General features: G+C 47.0%; 1 long non-coding RNA gene across 1 annotated transcript in view; it reads left to right on the top strand.

The window, feature by feature from the left end:
• The first annotated feature begins 4,787 nt into the window (after positions 1-4,787).
• LOC116955051 (uncharacterized) overlaps positions 4,788-11,774 on the top strand; it is a 38,381-nt gene continuing 31,394 nt past the window's right edge. Inside the window, exon 1 of the long non-coding RNA XR_004404798.2 lies at positions 4,788-6,307. This is a non-coding gene — a long non-coding RNA (uncharacterized LOC116955051). The remainder of the gene's footprint in view (positions 6,308-11,774) is intronic.

Genomic DNA, 11,774 nt, shown 5'->3' with positions numbered 1-11,774 from the left:
TCAATACCCAGCGCACAGAAACGAAAGAAGGGACACCTTGCTTTATATTACACCGTGTAATTGATTCCCCCCCCCCCACGCAATGCGTAATGCAGGCTGGCGTACACGTGTACACGTGTACACACGGACACATTGCAGCTCGGCCCAACTCAATCTCCGGAACGGGGCGACGTGAATAGCAGCCATCCGAATGACACTTTACACAACCCCGCCCAGTTCTAGAAACACGATCTGCAGCTGCACTATATTAAAATTAAAAAGTTAATAAGGGTAGCCAGAGACCGCACGGGGTGGGTTTACACACGGACGCTCTCACAGAGGAAGAGGAGGATGGCGATGAGCAGCAGCAGCAGCAGGAGGCGGAGTGTTTCCCCGAGGCTCCGGTTTCATGTTTACCGACGACCCACGCAGCGGGTTGTACATATCGGTAGCCTACCGTCGGCAAATCGCCAGGCGCTCGCCATAGGAATGAGGAATTTCCACGAGGCTTGGGTCAAGAGTCCGGTCGGTAGGAGGCTGAGCGCCACCGCGCGTAGGGGCGTTTGTCGGAACCGCTTGGATCCGTTTTGTCTCTTGGATTCGATGGGCACGGCTGGCTAAGTACGGTGCGAAAGAAGTTCAACACACATGCAGTACAAGTACTCTATATATGGGACCCATGTTGCCGGTATCAAGATGATGAAATAACAACAACAATAAGAGGCGTTACCCCTTGCGGCAGTAATACAGGAGGTGTCAATATGTCCAAACACCAAATGATTTGATATTTGCATTGTACTTGTACTGCTCGCCTTTTAGCGTTTTTTTAATCGGTGACGAGACAAGGCTCTAAAGGTGGCTGCATTCTCTGTTGTAGGCCAATCTCCTTGACCGGTGTTCTGTTTGTCGGAGGGCAGAGGAGCGACGCTCACAACAACGAGCAGAGCGCCGGGAAGCTAAAAGGCAGCAAGTTAGCACAGTAGGGGGGCACAGCTGGTAACATCTGACCAGTCATCTCAGTCGCTCAACCCATGGCACCTTGGCTCCGTCCCGTGACCTCCTGTCAGCGAGCCTTCGGCACGTCACGTGGCCTCAAAGTGCACCTAGCCTGGCACTGGTGCCGTGGTGATGTCACCGCCGCTTAGTGTTGTTGTGCGATGAACTTCTTTCTCACTCTACGTAGCCAACCGTGCGAATCGGAGGTGCATGGCACGGCCGTTGCACAGACATAGCCCTGTCCCTGCTCTGACGTAGGGCCATTGCCCATAACGTTGCCTGTATTTTTTGTTTTATTTTAAGGCCACACAGTGATATGGACGTTCTGCAATGCCCTTGGACACCGAGTCTTTATATGTCTCGTTAGATCTCTCGTTGGATCGCAATATGATTTACAAAAGAGACCGGTATACCACACCGCTGTACAACTGCGCCTTAATGAAGTTGCACTTAATTCAATAACGAGAATATCACGACACAATTACATGAGATCGCATTTCACTTTTCTACGTGAGTCAAATTGACGTGAGAAAATATACATGCAACTTTCATTAGGATAATTTAATATTTAAAAAAAACGTTATATTACGTGAAAAAAATGCACATTCATGAAATTTAATACCCCCATCTCCTTATTAGAAATATTTGAGATAATGCTTTGTATGATTTCAAGGCCTCGGAAGACCCGGGAGCAGCAAGCTTTTGCAGATGGCAACGCCTTTCCCTTGCAGCGCGCTGCACGTGAGCCGCTTGAAACCGCAGACACTCACTGCGGGACACCGCCATCGATCCCACGTGCGTCGCACTCCCTCCTCCACCCGACCACAGGGTGACCCACACGTGCACCACCGTAGCATCACCCCGGCGTTGTGAGATCGCTCCGTTGATGATCTCTGGAGTGCAAGTCCAGTAAGTGTGTTGACCACATATCATCATCATCATCAAAACATTTATATACATACACAGGGTCGCCCAAATGTCAGTCGTGATCATTTTTATTTTAACAAATAACGTAGGGTTATATCAATTACTTTAACAAAACAAACGTTCAAACTGACATGCACGAACATGAATGCGTGATGCATGAATTCTCTTTTTTAATTAATGTCGGACTTTTGTTAAAGATCACATGTGTGTGTGTGTGATCTATGAACATTAATCAATGTGTGTTTGATCAATTTTGCCAATTTTCTTCAACAATTTGAAATGTCATCAAAAAGTGAAGACTAAGAAGCGATGTTAATCATGCTAAGAGATAACATACGCACTTAAAGAATAAACAATTTTAATGTTTGGTTCTATTCGGTAAAGTCACCACGTAGGTAAAAAATAAAACAACAAAAAATCACGACGTTTCGGCCACAACACAAGCGGCCTTCATCAGGTGAAGGGATCAGGCTGTCTCGAGGACAGCGCTGGAGTGAAACAGAGCCACGCTCAGACCGCGGACCTTTAAGCTGTGTGCGAGGAAACAAGGTGCCTTGACAAAGGAATTAGCATAAAAAATTAGCATTTGATTGCCCGACTTAGCATAGAGGTGGTGTACATGCAAGTGCACTTGCTGTTTGGCGCGGGGGGGGGGGGGGGGAGTTTACCTATTGATGGTGTGAAAAGGGAATTTAAAAGCTGCGAAAGTTTGGGGTACCACTACTTGAAAAATATACTGTACCATTGAAAAGTATCTTCTTTGGTTCTTTCGGTAAAGTCACGTAGAATAAGAATAAAATAATAAATTGATAAAATAAAATAACACAATAATATTCTCACGACGTTTCGGCCACAACACAAGCGGCCTTCATCAGGTGAAGGGACGAGACTGTCTGGTAGGAGAATATTATTGTGTTATTTTATTTTATCAATTTATTATTTTATTCTCATTCTACGTGACTTTACCGAAAGAACCAAAGAAGATGAATCATTGCAGTCACGAAAGCTTTAAATCGAAACATTGAAAATTAGTTTAATGTTTGGTTCGATTTAGAACATCTTTCCAATGGTTGCTTAATTTGAAACCATCTTCTCGGTTGAAATTGTGTCTGTGCTTGTAGATCTGAATTGCCTCGTGACCAAATCTCTGATAAAAACCCGTGGGTTTGCAAAGAACCTTGGTATCGGAGAAAATTATATGTGAGATCGCTCCTTGTTTCCTCGCACACAGCTTAAAGGTCGCGGTCTGAGCGTGGCTCTGTTTCACTCCAGCGCTGTCCTCGAGACAGCCTGATCCCTTCACCTGATGAAGGCCGCTTGTGTTGTGGCCGAAACGTCGTGATTTTTTGTTGTTTTATTTTTTACCTACGTGACTTTACCGAATAGAACCAAAGAGTAAGGATCCTTGCAGTTACGAAAGCTTTAAATCTAGAATTTACATGTTTTAATGCCATTGTTAAAAATCTATTATAAAATCCCGGCGTTCCGATTGTCCATTTGTCCTTTGACTAAATGATAAGAACCTTCCAGAAGGCAGCCTGAATCAAAGAGTCAGAGAGAGTGGAGCCCCCAGCACTATAGAGTCAGTAGTATCTACTATAGAGTAAGTAGTATCTACTATAGAGTCAGTAGTGTCTACTATAGAGTCAGTAGTATCTACTATAGAGTCAGTAGTGTCTACTATAGAGTCAGTAGTATCTACTATAGAGTCAGTAGTATCTACTATAGAGTCAGTAGTATCTACTATAGAGTCAGTAGTATCTACTATAGAGTCAGTAGTATCTACTATAGAGTCAGTCGTGTCTACTATAGAGTCAGTAGTATCTACTATAGAGTGTGTAGTATCTACTATAGAGTGAGTAGTATCTACTATAGAGTCAGTAGTATCTACTATAGAGTCAGTAGTATCTACTATATAGTCAGTAGTATCTACTATAGAGTTAGTAGTGTCTACTATAGAGTCAGTAGTGTCTACTATAGAGTCAGTAGTATCTACTATAGAGTAAGTATTGTCTACTATAGAGTCAGTAGTATCTACTATAGAGTCAGGAGTATCTACTATAGAGTCAGTAGTATCTACTATAGAGTCAGTAGTATCTACTATAGAGTAAGTCGTGTCTACTATAGAGTCAGTAGTATCTACTATAGAGTCAGTAGTATCTACAATAGAGTCAGTAGTATCTACTATAGAGTCAGTAGTATATACTATAGAGTAAGTAGTATCTACTATAGAGTCAGTAGCATCTACTATAGAGTCAGTAGTATCTAGTATAGAGTCAGTAGTATCTACTATAGAGTCAGGATCTACTATAGAGTCAGTAGTATCTACTATAGAGTCAGTAGTATCTACTATAGAGTAAGTCGTGTCTACTATAGAGTCAGTAGTATCTACTATAGAGTCAGTAGTGTCTACTATAGAGTCAGTAGTATCTACTATAGAGTCAGTGGTATCTACTATAGAGTAAGTCGTGTCTACTATAGAGTCAGTAGTATCTACTATAGAGTAAGTAGTGTCTACTATAGAGTCAGTAGTATCTACTATAGAGTAAGTAGTGTCTACTATAGAGTCAGTAGTATCTACTATAGAGTAAGTAGTGTCTACTATAGAGTCAGTAGTATCTACTATAGAGTCAGTAGTATCTACTATAGAGTCAGTAGTATCTACTATAGAGTTAGTAGTGTCTACTATAGAGTCAATAGTGTCTACTATAGAGTGTGTAGTATCTACTATAAAGTAAGTCGTGTCTACTATAGAGTCAGTAGTATCTACTATAGAGTAAGTAGTGTCTACTATAGAGTCAGTAGTATCTACTATAGAGTAAGTAGTCTACTATAGAGTCAGTAGTATCTACTATAGAGTCAGTAGTATCTACTGTAGAGTCAGTAGTATATACTATAAAGTAAGTAGTATCTACTATAGAGTAAGTAGTATCTACTATAGAGTCAGTAGTATCTACTATAGCAGAGGACGTGAGTGGGTGCCAGGCACGAGGCATTGAAAAGCCCTCCGCAGTAGCTGGGCCGGCGAAATTCGAGTCAATAAAATCGCCCGATGTGTCCTGACTTGTGTGCCACTCTGTGCTATACAATGATGCAATGCAGCGCGTAACATCGCTCATGTGCGTGCAATTTCACGTGCACGATGTGCACACAGCTCGTCTGCACGCGGCTGGCGTTCGATTTGCTTCGTCGTTGTTTTTGTTCGGAACATCGGGGCTACTCGCTCGGACAAATGCGTCTGTGTCGTAGTCTCTCGGCTTCTCACTCGGACTCAATAAAATCAGCTTGGAACGCGACCTGATGGCGGTGGGAGGGGGGGGCAGGATCAGAGTGTGCGCTCACCCAGGATGCAAAGCTGCTAAGGGCACCAAAGATTTCACATCCCTGAAAAGGAGCTTCATGGACGTTGCACCTCGTTTGCGACTTACGTAGCCAACGGCGCTAAATCGGAGGTGATGAATGTATGTTGAACTTCTTTCACACCGTACGTAGCCAACCGTGCTCAACGTTCGTGGTGCGGTTGTTGTTGTTGTTGCTGTTGTTGTTATTGTTGTTGTTATTGTTGTTGTTGCTGTTGTTGTTGCTGTTGCTGTTGTTGTTATTGTTGTTGTTATTGTTGCTGTTGTTGTTATTGTTGTTATTGTTATTGTTGCTGTTGTTGCAGTTGTTATTGTTGTTGTTATTGTTGTTGTTGCTGTTGTTGCTGTTGCTGTTGTTGCTGTTGTTGTTTGTTGTTGTTGTTGCTGTTGTTGTTGCTGTTGTTGTTGTTGTTGCTGTTGTTGTTGTTGCTGTTGTTATTGTTGTTGTTGTTGCTGTTGTTGTTGTTGCTGCGCTCATGTAACACCACGGATCTCCCGTGGTAAAACGGCCGTGCGAACGGCTAAATGGAAACCACCACCATCATCATCACCATCATAATCCGTGTAACGTCAAATAGAATGAACTGTAACGTACCCATTACGACTCTAATCGCGCTGCTGGTTGCAAGGTTTGTTTCTTTGAGCAGCCACCGGGACATATCGATAGATGGATATACAACCTCGATTGATAGACATCAAACATAGATAGTCACGTTAAAAGAATTAATATCCAGACTTTGCCGCATTTTCCCAAGCAAAAAAGCGAGAGAGAGAGAGAGAGGGGTGGGGTGAAGTTTTCACTCTCCCCGGGGTATTTCCGAGAATCCGTGTCAAACGAAGCGGCGTCAATAACCAGGAGTTGCCCAGACAACGGAACCAGCCACGTGGGCCCTGCTTTAGTTATTACTTCCCCCCCCCCACATCCACACACACACTCCGTGTGAGTGTGTGAGAGTCGATTTCCACAGATCAATAAGGCGGCGTGTCCGTGTTGTTCACTCTCGCCCTCGACGACATCCTCCGACTGCACCGGGCGCTTTCTCAAGGTAAGATTTCCCCCCCCCCTCCCGTCCCCCCCCTACCCCCTCCCTTCCCCCGAGTTCCATTCACTCTGCTGCTCACTTAGTGCTGTTTGCCACTGGCTGCTTAGCATTCTGGGCAGAGCCGAAATTCTCAATCGATTTTTATTTTTTTCTCCCTTAACGCTGCTGCTTCGGCTGGCTAAAGAGGATGGGGGGTGTAGGGATGGGATTTTTGGCGTAAGGCACTACCACTAGATTACAGTGTATGCACATTCATAGACTGATGGCCATAATCTTAGTTGTCTTGTGGTTGTTGTTGTTGTTGTTATTTGACTTTCATCCCACTGGGATTTTTGCACACAGCGTTGGTGTACGGTGCTTTTTCAGGAATATTTTGATAGTTTTTTTCCTGTATTTTCTGTTTGCACAGTCACACATAGTCACTTTAAGATGTTTTCTTGTTCATGTTTTTTGTTTGTTGAGGTTGCACCCGATTCAAGAGCCGAATGGCTCACAGGGCTATACCAACATAAATGAAACTATGGAACTACTATAGACAATTCATATAATTGCTGCGTACTCAGCAATTAAAAAATGGGTTCAGCACTGTGAGTCGATCGACAGTGTCGCGTGTGGTGGGGTAAAGTGTGGGCACTCCCACCGACACCAAGACATCTGGCAAGTGTGGAAGAGAAGGCCAAATGCCACTTTGAGTTACCTATGGTGGGGCGTGGGCTAGGGCTTCCGCTAGCAGTGGTACGAGCGCGCTATTGAAGGCCGTGCCTCTGCCTTTGTATCGGTTGCAGAACGAAACCGATTGCTCTGAGAATCGTAATCTTTATTTAGACTTAGATGAATCCGATAAGTCATGAAGCTCTTTTTCACAGATTTTCCAGTGGTTTCACACATCTCCCGTAACATCTCGCCGTGGTGGCTAGGAGATGTTAACTCCCTCGCATGCTATGCAGGAAGTTGTGGGTTCGATCCCGACCCTGACGATGACTACTGCTGCTGTATATTTGGAGTCTGAGTGTCTCTCTCTCATCATCATCACGGTGGCTAGGAGATGTTAACTACCTCGCCTGGTATACAGGAGGTCGTGGGTTCGATCCCGACCCTGACAATGACGCCTGCTGTATATTTCGAGTCTGCGTGTCTCTCTCTCTCCGTGGCCGCGTGGATTTTTCTCCGGGTCCTCCGGTTTCCCCCTCCACATTCATAATCAGCATCACGCGTTTAGAGTGTTTGGTTGCTGCTATAAATGTCCACACGATGATCCCACTTGGCTGAGCTGTCATTTGTGATATCCAGGGTCGCGTCTGAAAAAGAGCCAAATAGCAGCTCAGTTGGACTTACTTGGAAAAAATAAATTACATTTATTTTTTTTTCGTTAGACTTGCCCCGACAGACTGTCAATGCTATAACAGAGGGGGGCATCTTTGTCTTTGTAAATGCTCGCCTGCGTGCGTCGATGTTGATCGAGGCGTGCGAGTGTCTCTATGTGGAGGTGTAAATGTACATCTCTGTGCGCGCGTCATAACGCAGTGCGTAACTGAATACGTGCGGTTGTGAAATATGACGCCGCACTACAGCTTGGATACTTTCCAGATGTGAGAATAAAAACACAAATGCTGTACGTACATCATATCGGGTGAACTGACGCACCCGCTGGTAATGAAGACGAGTTGGAAGGTAGAGTGGAACATTGTCGATTCGACACTTTTCCACGTGATGACGACGATGATCATACGCCACTTCGCTGAGCTATCACTTGTGATTGGGGCGCGTCTGAAAAAAGAAGCTACGTAAGTCGTGGCCTTACCTGGTCAAATTATAAAAGATAGTATATATATCTTCTTTGGTTCTTTCGGTAAAGTCACGTAGAATGAGAATAAAATAATAAATTGATAAAATAAAATAACACAATAATATTCTCACGACGTTTCGGCCACAACACAAGCGGCCTTCATCAGGTGAAGGGAGCGAGACTGTCTGGTAGGACAGCGCTGGAGTGAGAGAGCCACGTTCAGATCACGGCTTTTAAGCTGTGTGAGAGGAACAAAGAGCCTTGACGAAGGAATTAGCATAAAATTTAGCATTGAAAAGGCTGAATGATTAGCTTGTGACTGGTCACAGAAATAGCTATGTTAAATTGTTAAAGCATACACATCCGCAGAGGCACCCATTGTTAAAAGGAATTAGCATATAATTTAGCATTGAAATAGCTAAATTAAGGCATTCGCTTGTAACTGCTACAGAAATAGTTACGTTGAAGTCAGAGCATACACATTCACCGAGGCACTTAGTACAAATCAAAACAGGAGAATTTAGCATTGAAATAACTAGGCGAATTTAGCATTGAAATAACTGGGTGATTTGCTAGTGACTGGTCACAGAAATGACTACAAATCTGAGCTATTCACAGTACTATATAGTGAACCAATAAAAACTAAAATATAAATTACCTTCATGTTATCAATAAACTCTATATTCTCCAATCAGCTAAGCTACCAACCATAAGTCGTTATATATCACAATGCTATATGGCGAAAAAATCGAAATAGTATATATAGTTGAATAATTGTATTGTTTACATCTACTTCGAAGGGAAGATGGACAGTGGTCGAGACGGAATCACGGAGCCGACAGAGCTCCACCACTGCCGAGGAGACGGAGCGAGTAGCAACTCCTATAAGGGCATCGCGAGAGGGTGGAAGCGGCGGACCCCCGATTACATCCAGCCAGCAGTGGATTGAGCATGGAACGGTGGCGATGCATGGTCATGAATAATGGCAAAAAACGCGCAGCCCCGGATAGGTGTCGAACCCAGGGGCTCAAGGGTCGGTGGCCTCGGGGTCTACGCAGCCAGCGCGAAGACAAGAAAGCTGAACCTCGTGTCCACCCTCCCCGTGTCCACCCTCCCCGTGTCCACCCTCCCTTCTCCCTCCCCGTGTCCACCCTCCCTTCTCCCTCCCCGTGTCCACCCTCCCTTCTCCCTCCCCTGTCGCCCCTCCCCGTGTCGCCCCCCCTTCTCTCCCCGTGTCCACCCTCCCCGTGTCCACCCTCCCTTCTCCCTCCCCGTGTACACCCTCCCCTCCCTTCCCCCTCCCCGTGTCGCCCCTCCCTTCTCCCTCCCCGTGTACACCCTCCCTTCTCCCTCCCCGTGTCCACCCTCCCCGTGTCGCCCCTCCCCTCCCTACTCCCTCCCCGTGTACACCCTCCCGTGTCGACCCCCCCTTCTCTCCCCGTGTCTACCCTCCCCTCCCTTCTCCCTCCCCGTGTCGCCCCTCCCTTCACCCTCCCCTCCACCCTCCCCGTGTCGTTCTGCATCAATATTTGAGCGCGAGTCCGATGTCTGAGCTCGAACCTGGAGCTTCAGGTTCACCGCAGCCATGCAGACATCACCGTGGCCACGGCACGGCAAGCAGCTGGGCTGTACTGGTCCCCGGCCTGGGAACGTCCCCAGTACGGCAGCACGTGCTGTGGATGAGTTCGTCCCCTTTGTGCGGTCAGCCGGCAGTGTGAGAGAGGAACCTGAGACACCTAAGTTCTAACCCTCGTTACACCACCACCACCACGATCATCATCACCATCATCGTCGTCACCATCATCATCGTCACCACCACCACCACCAGCACAATCATCATCACCATCATCATCGTCACCACCAGCACAATCATCACCATCATCATCGTCACCACCACCACCACCACCACGATCATCATCATCATTACCATCGTCACCATCATCATCGTCACCACCACCACCACCATCAGCACAATCATCATCACCATCATCATCGTCACCATCATCATCGTCACCACCAGCACAATCATCACCATCATCATCGTCACCACCACCACCACAATCATCATCATCATCGTCACCACCAACACCACCATCAGCACAATCATCATCACCATCATCATCGTCACCATCATCATCGTCACCACCAGCACAATCATCACCATCATCATCGTCACCACCACCACCACCACAATCATCACCACCATCATCATCATCGTCACCACCAACACCACCAGCACAATCATCACGATCATCATCAATCACTATCATCACCACAACTATCATCAATCACTACCACCACTATCATCATCATCGCCACCACCACCACCACATTCACCATAACTATCATCTACAAAGCCACGAGAAACTGATATCGTATCGCGATAATCGTCATATACCGTGACGTCTGATATCGTATCGCGATAATCGTGATATACCGTGACGTCTGATATCGTATCGTGAATAATCATATCGCGCCAGCCCTAGCTTCCTATTTAGGGGGGGGCGGGGGGTTGGCAAAGGGGGTGGGAGGAGAGGGAGGGAGGAGAGGGAGGGGGTAGTGGGCGTGGGGAGTAGGGGAGGGTGAGGTGGGGTGGAGGGTGGGGGTAGGGGGTGGGGGAGGGTGAGGTGGGGTGGAGGGTGGGGGTAGGGGGTGGGGGAGGGTGAGGGGGGTGGAGGAGGGTGGTGGGTAGGAGAAGGTAGGGGAGGGTGGGGGTAGGGGAGGGTTGGGGGGGTAGGGGGGTTGGAGAGTAGGGGAGGGTGGGGAGTAGGGGGTGGTGGGGGGCAGGGAAAGTTGGGGGGAGCAGAGGGAGGATGGTGGGGGTGTAGGGGAGGGTGGGGGGGCAGGGGAGGGTGGGGGTAGGGGAGGGTGGGGGTGGGGGAGGGTGGCATGCCCCGGGGTGCAATGGCATTGCGACTAAAGAGAGGAAGAAGGCTGCGGTGTCTCTTCTGCACGGACTTTGTTAACCTGGGGACACGCGTGGGGGGTGTGGAGGCGGTGACGCCTCTCGCGGAGCGAGCCGGTGAACACACAGACACACACACACAGACACACCACAGACACACACACAGACATACAAACAGACACACCGCAGACACACACACAGACATACACAAAGACACATACACACAGACATACACACAGACATACACACAGACACACACACAGACATACACACAGACATACACACAGACACACAAACACACACACACAGACACACCACAGACACACACACAGACATACACACAGACATACACACAGACACACACATAGACACACCACAGACACACACACAGACACACACACAGACATACACACAGACATACACACAGACACACACAGACACACCACAGACACACACACACAGACATACAAACAGACACACACATAGACACACCACAGACACACACACACAAACAGACACACACATAGACACACCATAGACACACACACAGACACACACACAGACACACACACACACACAAAGATAAAAAGATCCCCCGTATAGCCTTAACAGACTGTAGGGGCAAGTGCTGTTAGCGAGCACCTATGAAGGCCGGTAACGGTACACGAGGGGGTGGGTGGCCAGCACCACGCCCGACCGCCTTTGTCTCCCTAGTGACGATGTTTACACACCGCACAAGGTACTCATTTGAGGCTGAGTCGACCTAGGGGAGGCCCGGG

The sequence above is a fragment of the Petromyzon marinus genome, chromosome 57, assembly GCF_048934315.1.
Source record: "Petromyzon marinus isolate PM22_M1 ecotype Great Lakes invasive population chromosome 57, UKy_Petmar_22M1.pri1.0, whole genome shotgun sequence".
Classification (NCBI taxonomy): domain Eukaryota; kingdom Metazoa; phylum Chordata; class Hyperoartia; order Petromyzontiformes; family Petromyzontidae; genus Petromyzon; species Petromyzon marinus.
This window is presented reverse-complemented; position numbering and strand designations above follow the sequence as displayed.